The sequence below is a fragment of the Taudactylus pleione genome, unplaced genomic scaffold, assembly GCF_031769625.1.
Source record: "Taudactylus pleione unplaced genomic scaffold, aTauple2 ptg001781l, whole genome shotgun sequence".
In the NCBI taxonomy this organism is placed as follows: domain Eukaryota; kingdom Metazoa; phylum Chordata; class Amphibia; order Anura; family Myobatrachidae; genus Taudactylus; species Taudactylus pleione.
Window position 1 is genome coordinate 1,121,642 of NW_028286178.1, and position 27,148 is coordinate 1,148,789.

General features: G+C 45.1%; 1 protein-coding gene and 1 pseudogene across 2 annotated transcripts in view; one reads left to right on the top strand and one right to left on the bottom strand.

Moving 5' to 3' along the window:
- Nucleotides 1–26,159, top strand: LOC148436384 (uncharacterized; annotated as a pseudogene). Its single transcript, XR_015876459.1, has 7 exons — nucleotides 1–64; nucleotides 3,679–3,843; nucleotides 7,495–7,686; nucleotides 8,008–8,086; nucleotides 8,200–8,297; nucleotides 8,477–8,999; nucleotides 24,049–26,159. The product of XR_015876459.1 is annotated as an uncharacterized LOC148436384 (transcript).
- The window catches only part of LOC148436381 (uncharacterized), a 381,341-nt gene that overhangs the window by 99,376 nt on the left and 254,817 nt on the right, over nucleotides 1–27,148 (bottom strand). The gene's annotated exons all lie outside the window — the stretch shown is intronic.

The following is a 27,148-nucleotide window of genomic DNA, read 5'->3' on the forward strand; positions in this document are numbered from 1 at the left end:
TCTCTCTCTATCATTCCCAACAACTGCAGATACAGGAAGCAGCAATTGTTGTATTTGGCAGGAGGTAATTATGTTATTATTCTATAGGCTGAGCAGACTCTTGTGTCACTTTACTGTAGTACAGATGGAGCTGACTCTGGTGCTGCATTGTCATTGTGCAGGAGGGTTGCATTCAAGTCTCCTCTATTTGTATGATACAGGTGGTGCAGACTCAGTTGTTACTATAATACAGGTGGTGCAGACCCTGTTGTTACTATAATACAGGTGGCGCAGACCCCTTTGTTACTATAATTCAGGTGGTGCAGTCTCCATTGTTACTATTATGCAGGTGGTGCAGACCCCGTTGTTACTATAATACAGATGGTGCAGTCTCCATTGTTACTATAATACAGGTGGTGCAGTCTCCATTGTTACTATAATACAGGTGGTGCAGTCTCCATTGTTACTATAATACAGGTGCCGCAGACCTTGCTTGGTAACTGGTTGCTCTGATGCGTAGGGATTATAAAATGGGTCAGCGGAATTTGGTAAATATATGGAATTCTCCTGAACGGCTCAGCTCACTGCAGCGCCCCCTGCCTCTGTAGAACTGTCAGTGCACGTCCTTATTTGGGGATGCGTGACTTAGGGATGGACATCGGAAGCCAACCATCAAATGTTTGAAACTTACGATGTGAAGGTAACTAACCATCGCATCAAAAGAATTCAATGGTAAAACTATATGATATGCACATACGCAATAATAACTGCAGCTTGGTAGGCAGGGGGTGGGATTGGGGGCGGGGTCTGGAGTAACAACATAATACTGTGTACTCTCTAATGTGCGGATTCAGACCCGCTCGCGAGCGCAGGAAGCTCGCAAGCTGGTCGATGGTGGCGAATTGCGCATGCGCACTACGGAGGGAGCTCCGTCATGCGCATGCGCGAGACCCGAATAACGACGGCCAAGCCGTCGTTATGGGTCTCGCACCAAGGGGGGCGTGCTGTCGATGGTGAGTGACAGCACGTCCCCTTTGGTGGGCGTGCCGGGGGCGTGGCTGCCAGTTTGAGGCGTTCCCATGGGAACGCCTACCGTCTGAGTCCGGCCCCACTGACATCAGTAGTGATGTCAGTGGGAGTGATTTTGGCTCTGATAGAGCCAAAATCACTCCAGGGCTTGCGGTCACCGAGACCCTACTGCAGGGTCTCGTCGCAAGCCCGATGGTCGCGATGGTCTTGACCATCGCGACCATCATCATGGACGCTCGCATAAGCTGTGGGTGGTAACCCACAGCTATGCGAGCGTCCATGAGGCCGCTCCAAGTTGAGGGAGGAGGGCCCTGATTCAGAGCGAGCGCTCTGGTCAGAGCGTTCAGCTCTGAATCAGGCCCTCAGTCTTTGCATATAAATGAAGGGACATAAATAAGTGAACAAGAAACCAGTGACTTACAGTACAATACAATGCAGGACAAGGGTTATACACATTGCTGCATTAGTGATCAGAGTACTCAGATACACAACAAGGCGTGTTAGGTGCTCTAGTGGGGAGTGAGAGGTATATGTAAGTATAAGTAAGGAGAAGCACAAGAGGGATGAGGGCCCTGCTCGTCAGAGCTTACATTCTAATGGCTGTCCCTGCGTTATGCTGCTGGGACTGTAGGGTACACTACATACCCAGGATGAACCCATGAAGATTCCCTGATGCTGACAGCAGACAAGGAGCCAGGGGAGGCATAGCTATTAGCAATTCAAAAAAACAAGCCACCACCGGAACACCACTGAATGATTACCACTCGATGGTGACAAACAATCGAAGGCCGCCATCGAATGGTAAAAAGCACTACCATAAAAACAAACATTGATGGTGAGTAAACATCGGATGTCAGTGTCCATCCCTAGTGTGACAGGCAGAAATTACAGCCTCCTTGTATGAAGCTGCTCAGGGCAGAATGGAGCCTGGGAGCCCTGCACGGAGCCAGCTCTACTCCTTGGCGTGATCTGCATACACGGTGGGGATACATGCATCCTCACCACTACCGTGCCTTCTCTATCACTGCACATTGTGACCAGATCTGTGGGTTGGGTTACCACCTTTTCATTTTATGGGCAAAAACAGCACTTTATATGCTATAAAGGCCCCTCGTGCTCTTTTATATGACTTAGAGCCCCCTTGTGCCCCTTTATAAGTCTCAGCGGACAATCGCACCCCTTCATATGCCTCAAAGCCCCCTTAAGCCGCTATATGCCAGCCGAGAGGCCACACGTGCCTTTATATACCTCCAGAGCGCGCTCTCACCCCTTTTTATGCTATGAACCCACTTGCACCCCTTTATATTGGTGGCCTGCAAGTGTGACTAAGTGATATGCAGCTGACATCGATAAACAGGAAGAGGTGCCAGTATGGAGCTACAGTACGTTAGCATGCCATTCTGGGTGCTCAAACAGAGCTAGAGTATGTTTGCCATCTATTCTGGATGCCAGAATGGAGTTTTAAGTGCATTAGCAATCCGTTCCCGGTGCTGGATTAGAGCTCTGATACCCTTAACCAACCATGGTGGAGGGAGCTCTGAGTATATTAGCCAGGTGTTTGGGCTGCCAGATTGGAGGTCTGAGTACGTTAGCCATCAATTCTAGACCCAGAGTAGGGCTACAAGAACCTTGGCTATCCCTTTAAGCTGCCCTAATTAGGTTTCCCAGTATCTCAGCCATCCATTCTGGGTGCCGGTATGGGGCTCTAAGTTGCCGAGCCGTTCATTCCAGCTGCTGGAATAGGTGTTGGAGCAGTAGTTCTATCTGTTTGAGAACAGGTGTTAGGTTACTAATTCCATCTCTTCCAGCTCCCGGAATAGGTGTCCCAGTACCATGGTTGTAACTAGAGCTTTGTGGCCGCACAGTAACATCTTGAAGGGGCCCCTGCAAAACACTCACACCCAGAGGGAGGGCATCTGCATACAAGACAATAACAAGTCATCATTTACTCTGCCCTCAATACTTAAACACTGGGGGGCAACATCATCATATCTAGTGAGGGAGCTATTAACCCTCTCACCAAGGAAAACTCAGGCCAGCCTTGGTTACCAAGTCACTAATAAAGAGGTGCACGTGGGAGTGTCGGTGTAAGCCCCTATACACGAATCAGGTCCACTTCCTCAGGCGATTGCATCAAGTATGTGTTGTGGAGGTCCAGGACTCTTGGCCACGAGAGGACTATTGGTGTAACCTCCAGCAATGCCGTGTGGTGGTCACTGAGCAGCCCTATGAAGCTGGGCCAGAGGAACTTCTGAGAAACACTGACCTAGACTCTATGGCTCTGGGAATGAGGGGATTAGTGGTCACTCAGTGTACTCTTACATTTCTATAGGCAACACAATAGCGTAGTGGACAGCATTTCTACTCTGCTCTGTGGTCGTGAATTTAATTCCCAACCAAGGTCCTGTATTTGTGGATTCTGTATGTTCTCCCCCTGTTTGCATTGGTTTCTTCCACTCCAAAGAGACACTGGTAGGTTAGTTGACTTCTTTCATAAATACCCCTAGTGTGTGTGTATGGGCTGTCCATGTGGTAGGAAATGTAGATTGTAAGCTCCCCTGGGGCAGGGATAGATGTGACTAAATATTCCCTGTAAAGCGCTGGGTAATATGTGCGCACTACATAAATGACTGGTAAGAAATTGCTTCTAATAATTATATTTATTTCTAGATTTCTCTGCAGTGAGTCGTCAGATCCTTGTTGATAGAAATCACGTGAGAGTGAGATGTGTCCTGTATAAATCACTGATCACCGACGATGGACAAGGACAGGAGTCAGATGACTGAGAGGATACTAAATCTCACCCTGGAGATAATCTTCCTGCTGACTGGGGAGGTGAGAGGGTCTGGGAGTGTCACAGTGACATCACTTATATCTATAGTAATAATACAGGGACATGACTGGGGAGGTGAGGGGATCTGGGAGTGTCACAGTGACGTCACTTATATCTATAGTAATAATACAGGGACATGACTGGGGAGGTGAGGGGATCTGGGAGTGTCACAGTGACATCACTTATATCTATAGTAATAATACAGGGACATGACTGGGGAGGTGAGGGTCTGGGAGTGTCACAGTGACATCACTTATATCTTTAGTAATAATACAGGGACATGACTGGGGAGGTGAGAGGGTCTGGGAGTGTCACAGTGACATCACTTATGTCTATAGTAATAATACAGGGACATGACTGGGGAGGTGAGGGGATCTGGGAGTGTCACAGTGACATCACTTATATCTATAGTAATAATACAGGGACATGACTGGGGAGGTGAGAGGGTCTGGGAGTGTCACAGTGACATCACTTATATCTATAGTAATAATACAGGGACATGACTGGGGAGGTGAGGGTCTGGGAGTGTCACAGTGACATCACTTATATCTATAGTAATAATACAGGGACATGACTGGGGAGGTGAGAGGATCTGGGAGTGTCACAGTGACATCACATATCTATAGTAATAATACAGGGACATGACTGGGGAGGTGAGAGGATCTGGGAGTGTCACAGTGACATCACATATCTATAGTAGTAATACAGGGACATGACTGGGGTGGTGTAGGGATCTGGGAGTGTCACAGTGACATCACTTATATCTATAGTAATAATACAGGGACATGACTGGGGAGGTGAGGGGGACCTGGGAGTGTCACAGTGACATCACATATCTATAGTAGTAATACAGGGACATGACTGGGGAGGTGAGAGGGTCTGGGAGTGTCACAGTGACATCACTTATATCTATAGTAATAATACAGGGACATGACTGGGGAGGTGAGAGGGTCTGGGAGTGTCACAGTGACATCACTTATATCTATAGTAATAATACAGGGACATGACTGGGGAGGTGAGGGGATCTGGAAGTGTCAGTGTGACATCCCTTATATCTATAGTAATAATACAGGGACATGACTGGGGAGGTGAGAGGGTCTGGGAGTGTCACAGTGACATCACTTATATCTATAGTAATAATACAGGGACATGACTGGGGAGGTGAGGGTCTGGGAGTGTCACAGTGACATCACTTATATCTATAGTAATAATACAGGGACATGACTGGGGAGGTGAGAGGATCTGGGAGTGTCACAGTGACATCACATATCTATAGTAATAATACAGGGACATGACTGGGGAGGTGAGAGGATCTGGGAGTGTCACAGTGACATCACATATCTATAGTAGTAATACAGGGACATGACTGGGGTGGTGTAGGGATCTGGGAGTGTCACAGTGACATCACTTATATCTATAGTAATAATACAGGGACATGACTGGGGAGGTGAGGGGGACCTGGGAGTGTCACAGTGACATCACATATCTATAGTAGTAATACAGGGACATGACTGGGGAGGTGAGAGGGTCTGGGAGTGTCACAGTGACATCACTTATATCTATAGTAATAATACAGGGACATGACTGGGGAGGTGAGAGGGTCTGGGAGTGTCACAGTGACATCACTTATATCTATAGTAATAATACAGGGACATGACTGGGGAGGTGAGGGGATCTGGAAGTGTCAGTGTGACATCCCTTATATCTATAGTAATAATACAGGGACATGACTGGGGAGGTGAGGGGGATCTGGGAGTGTCACAGTGACATCACATATCTATAGTAATAATACAGGGACATGACTGGGGAGGTGAGGGGATCTGGGTGTGTCACAGTGACATCACTTATATCTATAGTAATAATACAGGGACATGACTGGGGAGGTGAGGGTCTGGGAGTGTCACAGTGACATCACTTATATCTATAGTAATAATACAGGGACATGACTGGGGAGGTGAGGAGATCTGGGAGTGTCACAGTGACATCACTTATATCTATAGTAATAATACAGGGACATGACTGGGGAGGTGAGGGGATCTGGGAGTGTCACAGTGACATCACTTATATCTATAGTAATAATACAGGGACATGACTGGGGAGGTGAGAGGATCTGGGAGTGTCACAGTGACATCACTTATATCTATAGTAATAATACAGGGACAGGACTGGGGAGGTGAGAGGATCTGGGAGTGTCACAGTGACATCACTTATATCTATTGTAATAATACAGGGACATGACTGGGGAGGTGAGAGGGTCTGGGAGTGTCACAGTGACATCACTTATATCTATAGTAATAATACAGGGACATGACTGGGGAGGTGAGGGTCTGGGAGTGTCACAGTGACATCACTTATATCTATAGTAATAATACAGGGACATGACTGGGGAGGTGAGAGGATCTGGGAGTGTCACAGTGACATCACATATCTATAGTAATAATACAGGGACATGACTGGGGAGGTGAGAGGATCTGGGAGTGTCACAGTGACATCACATATCTATAGTAGTAATACAGGGACATGACTGGGGTGGTGTAGGGATCTGGGAGTGTCACAGTGACATCACTTATATCTATAGTAATAATACAGGGACATGACTGGGGAGGTGAGGGGGACCTGGGAGTGTCACAGTGACATCACATATCTATAGTAGTAATACAGGGACATGACTGGGGAGGTGAGAGGGTCTGGGAGTGTCACAGTGACATCACTTATATCTATAGTAATAATACAGGGACATGACTGGGGAGGTGAGAGGGTCTGGGAGTGTCACAGTGACATCACTTATATCTATAGTAATAATACAGGGACATGACTGGGGAGGTGAGGGGATCTGGAAGTGTCAGTGTGACATCCCTTATATCTATAGTAATAATACAGGGACATGACTGGGGAGGTGAGGGGGATCTGGGAGTGTCACAGTGACATCACATATCTATAGTAATAATACAGGGACATGACTGGGGAGGTGAGGGGATCTGGGTGTGTCACAGTGACATCACTTATATCTATAGTAATAATACAGGGACATGACTGGGGAGGTGAGGGTCTGGGAGTGTCACAGTGACATCACTTATATCTATAGTAATAATACAGGGACATGACTGGGGAGGTGAGGAGATCTGGGAGTGTCACAGTGACATCACTTATATCTATAGTAATAATACAGGGACATGACTGGGGAGGTGAGGGGATCTGGGAGTGTCACAGTGACATCACTTATATCTATAGTAATAATACAGGGACATGACTGGGGAGGTGAGAGGATCTGGGAGTGTCACAGTGACATCACTTATATCTATAGTAATAATACAGGGACAGGACTGGGGAGGTGAGAGGATCTGGGAGTGTCACAGTGACATCACTTATATCTATTGTAATAATACAGGGAGATATGGTATCAGTGCCTCAGTCCTCACAGGAGCTGGAATATATCACATTGCTCACAGTATCTAGTTTTGTTTCTTTTCTATCACTGAAATGAATATAGCAGGAGATGTGCTGTATTCTGTCCACTTTCCTATATACAGTTACAGATAGGATAGGGGTTTTATTTGTAAGACTGACCCTTCTTGCATATTATGCGCTGATGACATTAAACAGCTCCATGAGTATAATTTTCCCCTTTTATTGATGTCTCCCCCCATACACAGGGTTACACAGTAGTGAAAAAGACATCCGGTGAGTGTGAGACACCCAGCAGCCGTCCCCGTGTGTCAGGAGGACTGAGCAGGACCCAGAGCCCCATCATGGTGCCTCCATCTCACTCACTGATACATGAGAGAGACAATGACCAGAAGATCCTGGAGCTCACCAACAAGATCATTCATCTGCTGACTGGAGAGGTGATAGCTGGGAATGGGACATTATACAGTAACACCAGGGGATGTGTCGGGGTGATGACTGGAGAGGTGACTGCTGGGAATGGGACATTATACAGTAACACCAGAGGATGTGTCTGGGTGATGACTGGAGAGGTGACTGCTGGGAATGGGACATTACACAGTAACACCAGGGGATGTGTCTGGGTGATAACTGGAGAGGTGACTGCTGGGAATGGGACATTATACAGTAACACCAAGGGATGTGTCTGGGGGATAACTATCATTGTGTATGTCAAGTTCCTATAAAGTGTCAGGATGTCACTGTCTCATGTCTCCATACAGGAGGGGAAGTATATAGAGGAACACAGGGCTCTGTACAAGGACGTGATGATGGAGAATCACTGGCCCCTCACATCACTGGGTAAGAGGAGAATGCAATTTATTGTACAGAGGAGAGCAGGTATGGGGGCCTCTTATATACACATCACCTGATAATCACATATATACAATGTACTCAGTCACTGTGTTCTACAGATGGACCCAGTAACAGAAATACCCCAGAGAGATGTCCCCGTCCTCTATATTCACAGGATTGTACAGAGGAGAATCACAGGACCCCAGAGGAGCATCAGGTAATATAGGCTCTTCCCAATGACCACAAAAAACAAAGTGACTTTTCACTAATTGACCTGTATTTATTACTTATTCTGCATCTACGATATTTTAACATGCTGATATTATACTATTTATTCTCAAATAATGTACTCAGACATTATTAAGGTGTTATTTTATTGTTTTCTGTGAAATTTAGAGTAAAGATCTGACTGATATGAAGGCAGAAGATATAGAGCGAGAAGAAAAGACGTATATGACAGAAATGAAGGTAGAAGATATAGACAGAGAAGAAGAAATGCATGTGACTTATATTAAAGCTATAGAGGAAGAAGAAAAGATGTATGTGACTTATATGAAGGCAGAAGATACAGAGGGAGAAGAAGACACGTATGTGACTGATATGAAGGCAGAAGTTACAGAGGAAGAAGAAGACACGTATGTGACTGATATTAAGGGAGAAGAACAGACGTATGTGACTGATATAAAGGTAGAAGATATAAATGGAGAAGAAGAGACGTATGTGACTGATTTTAAGACAGAAGCTACAGAGGGAGAAGAAGAGATAAATGTGTCTGATATGAAGACAGAAGATACAGAGGGAGAAGAAGAGATGTATGTGGCTGATGATAATAAAGCAGAACATACAGAGGGAGAAGAGATGTATGCAAGAGAAGATCAGCAGTGTAAGGAGGAGGAAATCCCTACAGATATCAGCACAGGTTAGTAATAAACACTTATTTTTTTGCAGAAAAAAGTCACATATTCGCTTTGCTCAGTCACTACAGCAATCTATTCTACACCATCCTCTTCCAGTACCAACTAAAGAGGGAAAAGTATCTGGACAGTGAGGAGTCAGGAGCCATCAGCCCCTATTATACTCCCTGCTCTCCCCCTCACATCATGTCACTGTGTGTTACCAGCCCAGAGATCTGACCAGTCTCCTCCCCACACTCTCTGGTGTATCTCATACATCAGGAGCCATCAGCCCCTATTATACTCCTGCTCTCCCCCTCACATCATGTCACTGTGTGTTACCAGCCCAGAGATCTGACCAGTCTCCTCCCCACACTCTCTGGTGTATCTCATACATCAGGAGCCATCAACCCATATGAGATTCTTTCTCCCCCTCACATCATGTCACTGTGTGTTACCAGCCCAGCGATCTTACCAGTCTCCTCCCAACACTCTCTGGTGTATCTCATACATCAGGAGCCATCAGCCCCTATTATACTCCTGCTCTCCCCCTCACATCATGTCACTGTGTGTTACCAGCCCAGATATCTGACCAGTCTCCTCCACACACTCTCTGGTGTATCTCATACATCAGGAGCCATCAGTCCCTATTATACTCCTGCTCTCCTCCTCACATCATGTCACTGTGTGTTACCAGCCCAGAGATCTGACCAGTCTCCTCCCCACACTCTCTGGTGTATCTCATACATCAGTAGAAGGGATGTCAGCTTTATCGTACCTGTGTTCAGGGCCGTAAAGAGCTGCGCTGAATCCCAGTGGGGGGCATTGGCTAATCACTGGAGGTGTGGCCATGACCCCTTAGGGTTTAAAAAGGAACATTTTTGCAGTGCCGCGTAGTGGTGCGCTGAGAGCCCCTCAGCTCTGCGCAAAGCCTGGTGGAGGCACGATTAGTGTGATCGCCCACCAATCCCCCCCAACAGGCAAGAGGCTATTCAGTGTGTGGTGGGCTGATGTGAGGTAAGAGGGAGCGGAGGGGGTGGGGCCGGGCCTGAGCCAGGCCCCTCCAGCAAGCCCGGGTCTGGGTAATTAGTACCCGGTCTCACCCCTCTGCCCCCATACCTGTGTTCTACCACATGTGAGATTATCCTCTTGAATAATAATACCTTACTAGTTCATTCTTTATATGTGTATACTAATACTTCAATACTAAAGCTGAATAAAACTTACCACACATCTAAAGATTATCTGTCCAACCAGCCAACTAGTTGATTGGTTGGAATGAAAGTCTGGTAACGTATGGGAGTAAATGATGATCAGCAATTTGCTCCTAAATGCCAGAAAACAGATGAAAATGGCCGTCAGTTATGTTTGATCTAAACAATTTGTTCAAACAACAGTTTTTGTCCATTTTCCGGCGTTTGTGAGCAAATTACTAATTGTTATTTGCTTTCATACTTTACCAGATTTTCATTCCAACCAATCAACTAGTTGGCTGGTTGGACAGATAATCTTTAGATGTGTGGCCAGTTTAAGAGGCGTGACTTTATATTGCATTCTAGTGTAGCAGAGTTAGTGCACATTTTGTGATGTTTTTACAAAATGTGCACCAACCCTCCACTGTATTAGAGGGCTGCCAGAATTGTGCCCCCGCTTATATACCGTGACCATCATCTAATATTAGAGACTGACCATCATCTAATATTAGAGACTAGTGTAAAACATCAGCAATAAGGTCAAAATGGCCGCAAGAGGATTTCCTATGACTCCACCTTAATAGAGTTGCCATGTTCTAGATATGGAGGTCTTAGGACTCCGGATATACGTTTTAAAACAAAGTATTTACACTGGTATCTAATTTTAGATGATGATCACAGTGTAGAAGAACTTAGGCTTGTTATTATTGTATATAACCCTGAGGAAGTCATACAGACCACACTGGTGGTCAGGACGAAACGCGTTGTGAAGACTGATGGAGGCTGTGTCAGTGTCTATTATCTGCAGTCTTTTAGAAAGATTTTTCAGATAAGTGATTCATAGGGCTCGATTCAATTGATCGAAAAGTAAATAGTGCCTGGAGGGAGCTCCCGGCGCTATTCAATTCTGCGCCGTTAGGTCAGGGAATGCCCCTTCTCCCACCCCTTGTGCCTTAAACAGGGTGTTTAGTAACGAGAACGGTCATTCTCCGACTAAACTTCCCGGCACGTGCTGTTTTCTCAGCACTAAGGGCAGAAAACAGCAGTAGCGCGTAGACTTTTGTCGGATTTCTTCTCGCATCCCAGGAGGGATGAGAGAAGAAATCCTTATCCGGGCTTTGCAGCGCGCTGAATTGAATAGCTTCGGGAACTAATTTCCGGAGCTATTCAATTCACGTTGAATTGAATTGAGCTCATATATTTTAATCATAGTACGTTTGGATTTATCTTGTTTTTCCAGTTATATTGGCTGCACTAGAATGGATATTTTCACCATTTTTGTGAGATGATCATGTGACCTGTTTATTTTTGGGACGGGACCATGTGGTTATTACACATTCTCCTTTGGATGTGTTGTTGATTTTATGTGGACAATATTGCACAAATATATAGAGACACACTATTGCACAAATATATAGAGACACACACACATATAGTAATGTATGTGAGGCTTTGTCTTTTTGGGACATCGCAAGACAACTGCAGATGGAGTAAGAAGGCGCTTATTAATTATCTTGGAAGAGTAAAACTTGATTCTCTATAGCCCTGAGGATGTTGTATTATACAATGAAACGCGTAAGGAATAGTGCACATGCTGGAGGGTCCTCTTATTCTGGATGAGGATTTAGGTTTCCTGAATCCAGAAAGATCTTTTTTCTGCTATTTTGTTCTTTATTATTGTATATTATTTATAAGACAGCACAAAGTGCTCACAGGACCATACAAACAGGGTAAACAAAAAAAAACCATGTCATTGGGATATTTCCCGTAAGGACAGAAGAAAGGATCCTTTTTGGGGGCACACTGTTTTAATGATTGCAGAAAAAAATAATAAATAAAAATTATAGGTAATATCTCCATGTATTAAGATTAAAAAATGTCCGATTTAAAATAAGTATTAAATGTAGTATATTTTGTAAGGGATATCAATACTTGCCGTAGCCTGAGAAATGGCGAAAATATTTAACGCATATATATGAAAACGGGTAAATACCTATAAAAGTCAATGGTTCTAGAATAATAAATGATGATCGAAGAGGCTGGTAGAGAATTTTTAGATGCTTAGAATATATGGAAAATTTTGGGGAAAGAGGGCCTGGCCTGCACACCCTAGCTCTAATGGGATGAGCTACCTAGTTGAGACTTATTACAACAAAGAAAAAAGAGAAACCAGATGCACCCGAAACCACGCTGGGGGGGGTTGGGGGTGCCCCGTGCCCTAGACATGAACCCCTATAGTGTTAGGGACTTACCCGATGAGGTTTATTTTGACGATGGTGGGTAAGCTCATATATGTGGCCTAATTTCTGCCAAAAACCTCGTATATTATTCATAATTATTAATGGTTGTATGGTGCATCTGGTTTCTCTTTTTTTTTTTTAATATATGGAAAATACCAGAATATATTAAGATTAGAGCAGCATGTCAAAGTTTGACAGATAAATACAAATGAAAGATCTAATTTACTCCCAGATTTAGTATAAAATACAATTGAGCAGCTGGATCTGCTCAAGGCTTGGCAAAAAAAATAATTTAAACACATGAAGTTTCTGCAGCCCATAAATTGTAACGTTTGTAGCTGATAATTGACAATGGCCCGTATTCTATTTGAGGCGAAAAGTCCAGACTTTTCACCTGCTGGACTTTTCGCCTCCTTCACCTGTTTTCCTGGCGGAAAAGTATCGCGCGCGTTCCTGCTATTCCCCATATTCAATTCCAAAGTAGGCGAAATTGGGAACCGGCGAAACTGGGATCCGCGAAATAAAAAATGGGAATTTCCGGGAATTAATCCTAGGACCCCCTAAAGATGTCCAGACATGGGGGATCACTATGGGTACCCCCGTTTTTGCCTGCAGAAAAAAGTCGGGTTTTTAAATAGCCGCGGCAGGTACATAAATGCGGCTTTGAAGAAGGTTAAAAAAAATAACTATGCCCATCACATTTGGGGTACTTGAAAATGGGTGCATGCATATTTTTAAGTCCCGTAAATGATTTTTAAAAATTCAGCAAAAATGCACCTGCTGCTTCTCCCGCAATTAAGAAAACACCTGCCGCATATAAGGGAACCCCTCTGGACTCCATTCCGCTAATTTAGAAATGTGATTCCTATTTCTTTTTTTTAAAACCAAAAATTTTAATACATTTTTTGGGGTGTCCCTATTTTTTTTTAAACTTAACACAGATTATTTTTAGGGACTATTCCCAGGGGTGCAGGCTATTTTTTTTTTAAACCTGCACCCTTAGACCCCATTTGTACACTTTTTTCGCCTGCTAAAGGCGAGCGATAAATTATCCCCGTTTTTTTACATTGACTTTTCGCACCGGCGATAAGTCAGTGAAATTGAATACGGGCATAATGGAAATAGGCAAAAATTACAGACTTTTCGCCTATATGATAGGAGAGGTGCTGTCCTGAAGTAGGAGTTGAAAGGTGTAGTTCCAATACCTATGTCCCGCTTCTGCTTTCATACCATGTGCAAGCAGTGAACGGGAGGAGGAGAGAGCGGGTCATAGGATTGAAGTCACAGGAGGAGGAGAGAAGTCACTTATGGTGCAGGGCGAGTGTAGCTGTGAGCACCGATATCCAGGAGCATGGAGGGAAAGGCAAAGGGCCTGATTCAGCTGCGGAAGTAGTTACTATTGCAGCTGCTAACATGATAGCAGTTGTGAAGCTTTATTATGGTAATGATGCAGGAGGCGTCCATTTGTTCTGCATGCATTACTTTTCCAAGCAGAGTCCAAGGATGCAGCATCGGATCATCTGCGATCACATTGGCTGGCCTTGCTGACCATGGGGTCAGGCAAACCACGCAGATGCTCAAAAGAGACCTGGCCTCTCCAATCCTTCCCACACCGTGGTGACACTCCTTAATATCGGGAAAACAGAGGCCGTTGCTGCCCCAGACTGTTAATCATTGACAGTCTGCTGCCAAACTCCGTCCAACAGACGTGTACTGCACATTTGCATTATGGGTCTGGCGCATGCGCATATTCCTGATCCTTGGGAGTCTGTGATCAGGCTCAAAGTACCTGATCGGGTTGTGCTATATATGCTGCAACCCATGTGCCCCATGGGGCAGGTTGGAGGTCCCACCACTCACTGCTGGGATCACCCCATGTGTAGGGGCCGGTTGGAGGTCCCACCGCTCACTGCTGGGATCACCCCATGTGTAGCGACATGTGTTTCGCTTAAAAATATTTTTTTAATTTACAATCATTAAGTTATTTCTTCCATACAGCTCCACAGGGCGACAATGGGGTGTAGGTGGTACTTGGAGGACCAGACACCAACAGCAAAGTTTTTTTCTATAACAGGATGCTCCAGTCCTTCCCCCTATGCCCCGCCCAAATCCCAAAGGCAACTCAGTTTCTTTGGTGTCCAGCAGAAGCTGGATCACCGTTATACAGTGGGGCTGTTATAAGGCCAAGCTTTATTTTTATTATTTCTTCTTTGGGGTCCTTGGGGTCCACAGCCATTACGTTGGGGTATGAATCCCGGTCACCAAACAGTTAACACAAACGAGCTCTCTGCTCCCAGGATGCACCGGGGTTTCTCCTCATATACCCCACCCCCTGCCTCAGGTAGCCAGTTCTTCCTGTTTGGTGTGTACAACACATAGACAGTGGGACTGCAGGAGCAGTCCTGCAGACGAGTAAAAAAGAAGAGAGAGTTCTACTCTCTGTCTCAGCGGGTGGTCCGAGCTGTCCTGGAAGCAGCCTCGTGCCTGACCGGAGACGCACCGGCCACGCGCTGCAACTACCTTCCCCGGCGCCGCACCGCTAGCCTTGGCTGGGCTTCGGCAGGGGCTCTCATGCCCTGGACCACACCCGGATCAAGGGGATGGCGGGTAAGCAGGTGGTTGCGGCAGCCGCTGACGCCGGGACCACGTGGCGGTCCTGCCTCCGGTGGTGAGACTGGCCGGAGGCGCGCTGCAGTCGGGAGGCATACGGCTTGTTTCCTACACTAGACCGCCGGGATATGATGTTCCTGACCAGCCGGGGCTTGTGGCAGGGGCCAGGTCAGTTTACCGGGCAGGTCCAAGCAGCATAGGGGAGGTATGCTTCCCCAGCGGCCCCTCCCCCAATCCACATGCTAGTTCAGTACTCTGGCACAGTGATTGTGGGTTGCTCCTCCCAGCCTCCATATAAGGCAGCCAGCGTGTATGTCAGTTGCTCTCTGATCGCTGCTGCTGCAGGACGCTGGGCAGTCTCCCTGTTTACCTTTCCTACTGCTACTTCAGGTTTTACAGGGCTCTATCCTACCTAAGCCTAGGCTGATTGTTGGTAGTGAGAGCTTATATGCGTATGACTCATAGAAGTGTTTATGCATGACATGTGATTGTTGTCTATATGGATACTGTAATTCCTGTATACTGTCACTCTCTCCCCTTCCCTTGCTATGGGTGTGTGGGTTGAGAGTAGAACGCAGTACATATACACTCAGAATCATTGGCATAGTGTTATGTGTAAGGAGTCTGAGGGTCAGGTGGCGGGAGCCCCGTTGCTGATATCCTGTATAGCCTGCAAGGCAGGATTGTCCCCACAGGACTTTCTACAAAATGGGCTTTGTGGGAACTGCTTTAGACAGCCACCACACCAATTAACTCTGCCTGTTACAGGCCCTGAGCCACCTTGGGCATCATTTTCTTAGGTTATGGCTCAGGTGGCGGAGCGGCTGGCTGCTCCGGTACCACCAGTGTGGGGTTTGCCTCAGCAGATGCATCCTATGCCCATGATGTGGCCGCCTTGGATGGACCCTGGTGCTGGTAAGGTTATGGCATCCTCGGGGGTTTTTCAGCCTCAGGCTGTCAAACCAAAGCAGCCTAAATCTAGGTGCCATTTGCCTTCTCGCATGGGTGAGTACTCCAGTACCTCCTCCGAGGAGAAATAGGCACAGGACTCTTCACAGGAGTCTAGCTGTAAGGACCTGGTGCTGGTAAGGTTATGGCATTGACTTGGATGGATCCTGGTGCTGGTAAGATTATGGCATCCTCGGGGGTTTTTCAGCCTCAGGCTGTCAAACCAAAGCAGCCTAAATCTAGGTGCCATTTGCCTTCTCGCATGGGTGAGTACTCCAGTGCCTCCTCCGAGGAGAAATAGGCACAGGACTCTTCACAGGAGTCTAGCTCCGAGGAGGGTGATGATCATTTCCCAGTAGCCGATGTCCCCTTTCTAATAAGGGCTGTAAAATCAGTGTTAAATATCGAAGAAGGGGATCCTCCGCTTAGGAAGGCCCCCTGTTTAAGCGCCAGAAGGTGGTTAACGCAGAATTCCCAAAGTCTGAACATTTGTCAGAACTTATGGAGGAAGCGTGGGTCTGTCCGGATAAGAAAATCCATTCTTCTAAAAGAAATGGCGCTTCTATATCCTTTTCCAGCAGAGGACTGTGCCAGGTGGTAGAATCCACCGTCAGTTGAGGCACATGTGGTGCAGCTGATTAAACGTACCACACTGTTAATCCCAGCGGCTTCGCTGAAGGAAGCCACGGATTGGAGACTTGTCTCAAATCAATTTTCTCACTGACAGGAACAGCCACCCGCCCAGCTATGGCCACTGCCTGGGTAGCAAGAGCTATTGAGGAGTGGGCCAAAACTTTAACGGAGTCTTTACCAGATGCCTCTAAGAAGCAACTGGATATGATCTCCTTTATTAGAGAAGGGGCCTCTTATTTGGCGGATGCCGCCTTGGATGTAGGGATCCTTTCCACCAGGGTTTCTGCGGAGTCCGTGGTGGCATGTAGGATTCTCTGGTTAAAGGATTGGAAGGCAGATGCCGGGTCCAAAAAGGCCCTTCCATTCACAGGGGGTGTTCTCTTTGGTCCAGAATTGGACAAAATTGTATCCTCCATGGCAGCCTCAAAGACGGCAGGTTTGCCATCAGCAACCTCGTCTAAACTGAGAGGGGCGTCCTTTCGGGGGTTTTGGCCGCAGGGCAAGGCCAAGGGTCAGCCCTCAGTGAGATTTCCACCAAAAAAGGCAGGACCCAGGAAGCCTTGGCAGAACAAACGTCCAGGATCTAGGGTCCAGGATAAACCAGTGGCCTGATGGGACGGGCCTCCCCCTGGGGGATCCCAGAGTGGGGGGCCGACTGCTTCGGTTCTCGGCGCCCTGGCACCTCACGATGGAGGATGCCTGGGTTCGAGGAATTGTCTCCCGAGGGTACGCCCTGATGTTTTGGAGGACTCCTCCTCAAAGGTTTTTTTGTGTAAACCCACAGGAGGGTTCAGAAAGAGCTTTGGCCCTTCAGAAAGCAATTCTTGTCTTACTAGCATCGGAGGTAGTGATTCCGGTGCCAGAGAATCAGTTCCGAGAGGGGTTTTACTCCAATCTGTTCTTGGTTCAAAAGCCGAACGGGTCGTACTGGCCTATTCTGAATCTGAGAGAGCTCAACACATTTGTTCGAGCCCCCGGGTTCAGGATGGAAACATTGCGATCGATTGTGTTTGCAATGGAGCAGGGGAACTATATGGTATCCTTAGATATACAGGATGCCTACCTCCACATAACAATCACACAGGCTCATCAAAAATGTCTTCGTTTTGCGGTAGGAGGGGAACATTTTCAGTTCCAGGCCCTACCTTTTGGCCTGTCCACAGCCCCTTGGGTATTCACCAAGGTGATGGCGGTGATGATGGCATGCCTCAGACGCCAAGGCGTCAGGATTTTGCCTTACATGGACGACCTCCTGTTGCTAGGGCAGTCCCCGCAGCAGTTACAGGATCATTTGAGGCTGACAGTATCATGTCTGTACAGTCACGGCTGGATCATAAACTGGCAAAAGTAGTTACCCTGTCCGGTAAAACAGATGTGTCATTTGGGAGCAAGATTGGACTTCGTGGTGCAGAAAATATATCTGCTGGAGGAGAAGATTCTTGCCTTACAATCACGAATATGCAGGTTGCTTCGCAACAGGCAGATATCTGTTCTAGTGGCCATGCAAGTCCTGGGGTCGATGGTGGCAACCTTCAGGATGGTGGAATATGCTCAATTCCACTCCAGACCTCTGCAGCAATTAATTCTGTCTCACTGGGACAAGGATCATCGCACGATCAGGTCTCAGTTGCTGCGTCTCTCCAGAGCTGCGGTTGTCCCTGTCCTGGTGGTTGCAGACAAAGCATCTCAGGCAGGGTCACCCCTTTTGGGTGTCGGATTGGACATTGGTCAAAACCAACGCCAGTCTTCAAGGTTGGGGGGCGATGACGGGGTCACACACTTTCCAAGGAAAGTGGTCAGTGGCGGAAAGCCGGCTACCGATAAACATCCTGGAACTAAGAGCTATATTCAAAGCTTTAGTGCAGGCTCAGGAAATCTTAAAGGGCAGGCCGGTGCAGATACAGTCGGAACAATCGCACCGCAGCTGCCTACCTACATCATCAAGGGGGCACAAGGAGTTGGGCTGTCTTGGCAGAGGTATCAAAAATCTTGGTCTGGGCAGAGACTCGTCTTCCCACGATATCTGCTGTGTTCATTCCGGGGATTCTGAATTGGGAGGCCGACTTTCTCAGTCGGCAGGAGCTAAATGCAGGAGAGTTGGCCCTACATCCACAGGTTTTTTGGAATCTTGTGGACAGGTGGGGTCTACCAGAAATAGATCTGATGGCATCAAGAAGGAACATCAAGGTTCCCAGGTACGGATCCTGGACAAGAGATCAGAGAGCTGAGTTTGTAGATGCACTGACAGTAAAGTGGCGTTACAAGCTGGTATATCTGTTCCCCCCTATTTGCTCTTCTTCCCAGAGTGGTCAGACAGATCAAACAAGAGGGCAGCACCGTGATATTAATAGCTCCGACGTGGCCGAGACAGCACTGGTTCACAGATCTACGGTCTCTCTCCATAGACACTCCATGGCCTCTGCCATTGAGACCGTATTTGTTGCTGCAGGGTCCCTGCTGGTACCCGGATCTTCATCGGCTATCGTTGACGACATGGCTCTTGAGGAAGAAGGGGTTTTCCGAGTCTGTTATATGGGCGATGCTGAAGGCACGGAAACCATCTTCAGCCCGTATATACTATAAAATTTGGCATACTTTCTTTCAGTGGTGTGAACTGAAAGGGTAAGACCCACAGAAATTTCTGATATCCAGAGTGCTTGATTTTCTTCAAAGCGGTCTGGAAAAAGGGCTCCGCCTGGCCTCTTTGAGGGTACAGGTGTCTGCTCTTTCAGTCTGGTTCCAACATAAAATTGCTCTGAGACCAGATATAAAGACCTTTTTTCAGGGGGTGTTGAGGTTTCAGCCTCCCTCCGTTTCCCTGGTTGTTCCGTGGGACTTGACTCTAGTTCTGAAGGGTTTACAGGCTCCTCCGTTCGAGCCTTTAAATTCAGTAGACATCAAGTGGCTAACAGCAAAGACGGTATTTCTTCTTGCTATGGCATCTGCACGTAGAGTGTCGGATTTAGCTGCGCTTTCCTTCCGTGAGCTGTTCTTGATATTTCATCAAGATAGAGCAGTACTACGTACTAGGGAGGGTTACCTTCCGAAAGTGGTGTCTAAATTTCCTATTAATGAAGAAATAGTAGTTCCAGCATTTCAGGGCTCTAGTCTCTCACCAGGTGAGGCTTCCCTGGATGTGGTCCGTGCATTGAGAATTTATGTGAGACGCACAAGCAAATGGATTGTGTTTCTGTTTGTTGTTGGTTTTTTGAGTTGTAATTATTTAGTTATTTTCTTCTATTTTTGAGATATTGTCTATTTGTTCTTGTAATTCTGTTTCTTTGTAGCCCTTTTGGATAATTAGTTTTCTTAATTTCTCTGCAATGTTCAATGAAGATGTGGTCACCTGTACAGTTTTGTCTTAAGCATTGGAATTGTCCTTCTGGAATATTTACCCATTGTCTATGGTAATTACTGTTGTACGCCAACATATTGTTTCCATTCACTTTCTTGATATGGGGTCTTGTTTGGATACTGTTTTCTTTTATGTGAATTTCAAGATCCAGGAATACCACCATATCTGTGCTGTAGGTGGTTGTGAACTCCAGATTTAGAGAATTCCTGTTCATATAAATAAGAAATTCCTTCAGCTCTTCATGGGACCTGTGGCCGGAGGCTGGCCACACGTGAATCATGGCCGCGGCTCTGAAAGGGTTAACCCCTGTGCTGCGGCGCCATTTTTAAATGTAACAATAGGTGCTAGGCGCTCTGTATTTAAATGTTTTAACGGTGCTAAGTGCTGGGTGAGTATTAAAATGTATTTATATAGTCTTCCACGGCCCGGACCTCCTCTGATGACCGAGGCAGTATTAACCCCTCGTTGCACGGTGTCAGGGGGGAGGTTGTAAGGAGCCATTGAGTGCTCCATGCTGGGGATGGGAGCTTAGCTCCCCGGTGGCACAGCTACACAGCAAGGCTGCAGTGCTGTGTGCTGACTGCCTGGAGCCGTAAGCACAGCTCCCTGGGCTCCAGGGCAGCAGGAAGCCGCTGCAGCCAGGACAAGTGTCCCAGACTGCAGGGCTAAGCACTGCATGCAGGGGGGACCAGGCTAGCCGTCTCCCTCCATGGCGCTGGTTAACCCCTGGTGCACGGTATCACGGGGCACTGTGCGCTGACGCTGGGGGTTGGCGGCCTACCTCCCGGCGCCCCAGATCCACGGCTCAGCGTGGATGCCAGTTAACCCTTGATGTGCTGCACCGATGGGAGGACTGCGGCAGCTGCACGCTGGGGGTCGGTACCCCAGTACGGAGGAGAAGCCGAGGGGGCTGTGTGCCAGCTACTGGGGACCGGTGCGCTGTCCCAGGAGTCAACGGTGCCACCAGCCCCAGGAGCTCCAGAGGCTGCGACTAACAAGTGGGGGTGGGAGCGCTGGGGGACCAGGCAAGCAAGCTTCTGGTAACCCCCGGTACTGAGAGAGCCCCAGCCCTGAGCTCAGTCTGCAAGAGTTCCGGGCTAGGAAAGCCCAGCGCTAAGCCCAGAGTATACAAAAACAAATGGGTTTAAATGAAAATGTCTTTAAACTGTATGTGCAGCACTGAGCTGGGCTCACAGAACCCAAGCTGCAGTGATTAGAGCCTGATGGGGGGCACAGGCACAGAGTGCATATGTGTACAATATAAACATTTATTTTAACGGTATATACTTAATGTATGATTTTAAATGTATTATTTAAGGAAAATTGCACTTACCTTTGATTTCCCTGGTTGGCCAGGGATTCCAGAGTTCTCAGAGGGCTGCTGGATCCTCCAGCCCCTTCCAGAGCAATAAATGTGCCACCTATGCAGCCTAATGCCTGGAAGTGGTATGAGGATGTGCATAGGAAGCTGGCTAATGCAGCCAGATAATTGTTCTCAGTGAGCTCCAAAAGAGCTTCCCCTCTGTGGCCAGGAAACCATGCCTAGGGACCCTGCTTGTCCACCTCTGGAGCTCGGATTCAGGCAGGGGTGGCAGGCTTGGTCCCTTAGCAGATTCCTGGAAGACGGTTTTGGGGGTAAACCTCCCCTGGCCCTAGATGAGCCGACTCCTGGGTGGCGACTAAAACACCAGGTAGGCTCAGGCACAGGGGAGTGATCACTCCTCCTTGTCCATAGGGGACAATGTTAAATGTGCATGTGGCCAGCACATGCACAGGACATGTACTTAAGGTGATTGGCTGGAAACCACAGGGTGGACTTACCCCCTGTGGTAATGTGTATTTGAGTGGCATAAAAGAAGGCTGCATACCTGGTAAAAATGTGAAACCTTGTATATCTTTGGAATATCAAGACTGCTGTATCATCTATGTATACTATACCCCTGTAAAGCTAAAGGGAAGATCTTTTTCAAGTCTGTGAGCAATAAACATCTTTGCCGTACAACTGCATCTGAATCTTGCGACCAACAGAATTGCAAAAAGTGCTATTCCGTTCTCCAGCTGTTCTTTATTGATCCAAATGTCTCCAAAGCTCAAACCCATTGCCAGCTACCCTGCAGAGTCTGGTCCTTTGCGTGGGATAAGGAGGAATCAGCCGACACCAATCAGGGGGTGTGGCCGCAGCTAGCTAACGCATACGCAGCAGAAGCGGTTCCAGGTGCCGGAGGTAGGAGTCTGAGTGTACATAAGGAAAAGCGGTTCCAAACGACAATGGTGGGAGTTCGGTGGTGGCAGTGATATACCCACCCACTGCGCAGTGGTTGGAGTCAGTGACAAGCGGTCACTGATGGTAAGCAGGGATCCCTGATACCCCAAGGTCCAGTAATCTGTGATCGGGAGTAGAGGCTGCAGCCATCTGGTCACAGGACCAATTCTAGACGAAAAACAGATGGTCTATATACTTTACTTATTCACTATTTTATCTATGTAGATAATGCAATGATACCAGCATCTATGCTTTTTATTGTATTTCATGAGGCTTATATAAGCTAGAAGTTCTTATAGTCTTGAATCATTTTTTTTTAATATATATTTTCTATCTTTGTATATTCTTATTAAATTTATATTATTCATTTGCAATCATGGGTGCTTCCTGATTTCTCACTGCCCTACCATATGTATGGTACTCTGTAATGCTGGCACACCCATGCTTGCCTCCGGTACTGCGCCCGGTGACCTTCAATTACCTCTCCCAGTCAGGAGAGGCATAAATATATAGCATCTATATATAGCAGCACTCAGGACGACTAGTAAAATAGATATACTGTGACAGAAGCACTGGTAAAGTGCTAAATGGCAAATATATTTCTCCAAGGTTTCTGACCCATGTATTTTAAACCCTCAGGATTAGTGCCTGAAGCTGTGAGATAAGCTGTGTCAGGTTTGGCTCTTGTACTACTTTTAAATACTATGCCTATGCTTGTGGTGAGGGAAATAGGCCCTACCACTTTGAGAGGGGGAATCTGTTTCGTGCTAGGATTTGTATATTTTCCATTTTATACTGCACAATAAAAACTAGCTGAGGCTAGCTTGTAGGAAAACCCTGGACTCGTGTACTGTTTCCTAACTGCTGTGTGTTTGCAGGTTGCATCTACCCCAGGAGTGGGACCTCCTGCCCCAATCTTATTACAATAGGTAGAGCTATATAACTAGACAGATAAAGTTATTTATATATATATATATATATATATATATATATATATATATATAAATATATATATATATATATATATATATATACATACAGATTCGGAGGTATAGGCGGCACTCCTCCAGACTTGTAATAAGTATAGAATACGTCCATTATTTCCAACGTTTTGGAAGGAGTACCTCCATCTTAAGATGGAGGTACTCCCTCTGAAAAGTTGAAAATAAAGGACGTATTTTATACTTATTACAAGTCTGGATAAGTGCCGCCTATACCCCCGAATCTGTATATTGAGTGGGCAGACACTCTAGGAGGGCACCACAGCAAGATATATGATTGAAACCACACAGAGTGCCAGCCTCGCAGGGTTCGTTTATCTTTATTAGTACAGTTTTCATCTTTTTTTTTACTTTTTGTGGGACTAGCACTACTCCTCATTTTACCTAGCCGCTGTTTTTTCCCCTATAGACTAATATACAATTTTCTATTAAATTTATATATAGGATATATTACATCCTTAATCAATTAGTATTTTGTACGTTTTTTATTAGCACTAAGGAATTTTTTCTGCCTTTTGTGTCAATAGTGAGGGATAGATCTATCACCCTTTGCCTAGAACTTGGGAACCGGGTGAAAGTTCCCCCTTGGGCATTATCTAGGGCTGGCCGGCTCCTGGGATAGTAAAATGAGCCTAGAGTCCTAGGGTTCTGATCTATTTAGTAAGGTTTGTTTCTTCTCCTATATTATGTGTATGAGTGTGAACGGTAGAAGCCCAGAGTGTTCTGCATGATGTTGTACTAAGCACAAATCTCTGGGAATAGGGGTGAGAATAATATTAATTAATGATGCCTTTTCTGTGGGATACTTGGATAACTATTTTATTTCTACCAGGTGGAGAGAATACAAGGAAGACCTCGGAGGGACATCTTGTTTTGTCTCCAGATTTTAAATTAGAAGATAACCACACACAAGGATCTCTGGAAGAAAATTACATAACCCTAAATATACATCCATCACTTCTTAGTGCAGATATACCATCTGATCCCTCTATTTTTGAAGAATGTACTTCTGGTTACTCACATATTGTTGCACATAGTACAGATCATAGCAGTGATACAGTCACTTCTGATTGTGGAAAATGTTTTACTCCCAAATCAGCTCTTGTTAGACATCAGATAAGTCACACAGGTGAGAAACTATTTCCATGTTCTGAGTGTGGGAAATGTTTTACAAAGAAATCAAATCTTGTTATACATCAGAGAATTCACACAGGTGAGAAACCATTTCTATGTTCTGAGTGTGAGAAATGTTTTACAAAGAAATCAAATCTTGTTATACATCAGAGAATTCACACAGGTGAGAAACCATTTCTATGTTCTGAGTGTGGGAAATGTTTTACAAAGAAATCAAATCTTATTTCACATCATAGAAGTCACACAGGTGAAAAACCATTTCCATGTTCTGAGTGTGGGAAATGTTTTACAGAGAAATCATCTCTTGTCACACATGTGAGAAGTCACACAAGTGAAAAACCATTTCCATGTTCTGAGTGTGGGAAATGTTTTACACAGAAATCACATCTTGTTATACATGAGAGAAGTCACACAGGTGAGAAACCATTTCCATGTACTGAGTGTGGGAAAATTTTTACAAGCAAATCAGAGCTTATTGCACATCAGAGAAGTCACAGGTGAGAAACCATTTTCATGTTCTGAGTGTGGGAAATGTTTTACACAGAAATTAAGTCTTGTTACACATCAGAGAAGTCACACAGGTGAGAAACCATTTATTCTAATCAAGTATTAACCAATTTGGTATGAAAGGAATAAGTGCTAAAGCTCCCGTTCTCCATTCCTATAAATGGAGGAGAATCTAATAGTGGTTATAATTCTCGATCGAATCCTTACCACCTAGTGTGTTCCAACACTTGAAACGCTTCCACCACGTGGTGGAGCACCGGAAATACATCATCTAAAGTGAGTCTTCGGCATCGAGCATTTTGTGAACACGTGGATCGTTCCGCTCACGTGATGTCCACACGCCTGGAATGTATCATGCATGTGTGGGGCTTCATGCCCATCAAGTCACATGGGCAGTATGGGGGGAAGACCTTCCATCTATTTAGACAGGATGGGTAATGTACTTAGGAGACAACACTTTTCTATAAGAAATGGGATAGATAATAAAAACCTCCCACATTAAAATGACATCACCATGGTTTAACAGTTTAAATACACTGAATAACATCACCAATTTAAAAATAAACATTTAAATGATATATAAAAGGAGAATACATTTGTCATAGTGAATTCCATATCTACTATAGAGAAAAATCATCTAGTATTACATACGATTACATAAATACTTATAAATATGAGTAAAAAATATTAAAAAAAAAAACGTAAGAAGCCGATAAGATAATTCATGAATTTAAAAAAACCATTTAAGCTCAAAATCGCTGTTTCACCCTAAAGGTTCCAGGGTCCTCAGCTCATATATGGTTTTCATTTCCGTTTTGGCTAGACATATCTGATTTTTATTATTCTCCAGTTTCCCTCAACTTTTTTAATACCTATAATATGTTTGATACCTGCCGTAGAACATGCATATTTTAATTTAAAATGTTTAGTGTGTGATTTTAATACCCTCTTTTAATGCTCCTCATGTTCCCCCATCTATCTTTTAATTTCCTTTTTTGTTTTTCAAATATATTGGAGATTACAAGTGCATTCTATAATGTATATACAATTAGTGCTTTCACAGGTAATGAAATCCTGTATTTTAAAAACCTGTCGTGGTTGTTGATTAATAGGTCTCCTTACATTTTTGATGTTGATGGGTCCTACATGGGATGCACTTTCCACATCGATGGAATCCAGTGGTTTTTATTCTATTGCGCCTTTTTTCTGGGATTGCACTTTTCACAATTTTATTTTTCATATTTTGCGCTTTTCTTTATGTGAAAGCAGGTACAGGGGTAATATCTTTTAAAAGGTTAAAATATGCCAATGTTTTTAAAAAATCTGTTCTACTGAATGATACTGATTGTTGAAAGTGGACACGAAAGGGAGTCTTGGATGATTATTCTGCGATTGTGGTTTTCTGCACTCCAGCAAATTTCTCTGGGGGATTTTTTTCATCTCTTCAATATTGTCTTCAATTGATTTTGTATCATATCTTTTTACAATGAACTTATTTTTGAGTTCTGCTTGTTGGAATACATTTTCGTTGGTACAATTTCTTCTAATTCTCTGAACCTGGCCCTTTGGGACATTTTTTAGCAACCTCGGGTGATGATTACTGGTGGTGTATATGTAGGCGTTACTGTCAGTTTGTTAACTATCATTTTTGGTGTTTAATTTATCTCCTTTATAAATTAAGTCTAAAAAATTCATCTCATATTTATTCTTGTTAAAAACTAAATTAATATAAAAGAGAGTTTTTTAAAATGTCACAAACTAAAAGAAGGTTGTCCTCTGTCCCGTTCCAGATAAAAAATATATCATCGATATATCTAACCCATAAAACTATATTGTGAATAAAATCATTATTTTCCCATATTGTTGACTCCTCCCACCATCCCATAAATAAATTGGCATAAGATTGTGCAAAAGGGTGCCCATAGCAGTCCCCCTAAGTTGTAAATAGAACTGTCCATCAAACCAGAAATAGCCATTTTGTAAAATGTATAAAATGGCTTCTTTAATAAAATTTATCTTTTTATCATTAAAAAGAGGATTCTTTCTCAATGCATATTCTACACCCTTAACTCCTGCCTCATGGTCAATAATGGTGTACAATGCACTTACATCTGCTGTAACCAAGAAGCTTCTTCCATAAGGTTAATTCCCTATATTTTTCTAATTACATCCATTGTATCCTTTACATAGGATTTCAGTTTGATAACTTCTGGTTGTAAAAATGAATCGAAGAAGTGTGATAGGTTAGAGGAAACTAAGTCAGTTCCCGCAATGGGGCGTCCCAGTGGGTT